Source organism: Haliaeetus leucocephalus, unplaced genomic scaffold (genome assembly GCF_000737465.1).
Source record: "Haliaeetus leucocephalus isolate CR32 unplaced genomic scaffold, Haliaeetus_leucocephalus-4.0 Scaffold915, whole genome shotgun sequence".
In the NCBI taxonomy this organism is placed as follows: Eukaryota; Metazoa; Chordata; class Aves; order Accipitriformes; family Accipitridae; genus Haliaeetus; species Haliaeetus leucocephalus.
Window position 1 is genome coordinate 2714813 of NW_010973351.1, and position 1408 is coordinate 2716220.

The following is a 1408-nucleotide window of genomic DNA, read 5'->3' on the forward strand; positions in this document are numbered from 1 at the left end:
TTTCAAGGAGGGGGGATGGCAGCTGCACCCAGCAGCCCCCCCAGCACCTCACTACGGCCGCTCTGCCACCGGGAAAGGCAGGGGTGGCAGCTTCCAGGGCACCCAGGCCGGGGTGGAGGGTTGTGCTACGGGGTCCCGGTCCCCCGAAACACATTTGTCACCTCCAGGGGGAGGATGGTGTCACCCCACCGTGTGATGAAACACGGCCTCGGGCTGGCGGGTGGCTGGACGGGGTCCTTGGGGAGAAGCGGAGGGGTGTCCGTCCATCATGTGCGTGTGTCCCCCGGGCCCCACTTCCCATGGGGGCTGCCTGCAGGCGAGCAGCCGGGCTGGGAGGCAGCCTGGGGCAGGAGCCCGGGGGCAGGAAAGGAGGAAGGAAGGGAGGAAGGGAGGGAGGAAGGGAGGAAGGGAGGGAGGAAGGGAGGAAGGGAGGAAGGGAGGAAGGGAGGGAGGAAAGAAGGAAGGAAAGAAGGAAGGAAGGAAAGAAGGAAGGGAGGAAGGGAGGAAGGGAGGAAGGGAAAGCATCCCTGCTCCACAGGGCCAGGTCGGGGGTCAGTGCCCACAGCTCCTGCGCTGCCGGGTGATTTGGGGAAGGCGTTAAGTGTCCCGTGGGATGGTTGGGAAGCGGAGCGATGCCCCTGTCCCGGGCCACATGTCCCTCCGTCTTCCCGGCAAGCAGGCCAGCCCCGGGCGGGCAGCCCCAGGCATCCACGTCGCTGTGGGTTTGTTACTCTGCTTTAAAATGCAAAGGCTCGCTGCATGATTGGCTTTCTGTTTACAAGTGCAGATGGGGAGAAGGCTCACGTTGTCTTTCTCCGGGTGGTTTCCCCGCCTTGGAAGCTGCAAGGGCAATCTGAGGAGGGAGAAAGGGGAAAGAGAAGAGGATTTCCCAGTCTCAACATTCATCAGATTTACCCTGTCATTGCACTACAAGGTGCAGCGTGTGTCGAACATTACGAGCACGGGTCCATGCAAATGACACAGGCATGAAAGAGCTCCGGCAAGAATAAATCTGTCGATGTACAGATGTTCCCTATTAACGTTACTGTTCAGCCTTGGTGGTTACGGTGGGAAGACACCGGATTAAAAATTCCCATTGCCACCCCACCTCTCCCGAACCTTTCTCCCCACACCTCTTTGTCTTCGCTTAATTAGGTAGGGCATAATATTCTCTTTTTGTCCTCCTCTATCTTATTGAGACGTCTGCCCGGGCTCACGCCTTTAAACAGGAATGATATTGATCCCTCCTCCCGCCCCCCCTTTTTGTCAATCCCGATTTGTCCCTTTTCCTACCGAACAAACAATTAAGGAAAGAAAGTCCCGACCGCGCTGGAAAAACTTCGCAGGCGACCGGTGTCCCCCCCCCGCGGGGCTCCGCGGTCCCTGGGGCAGCAGCCAGGACCCTGCA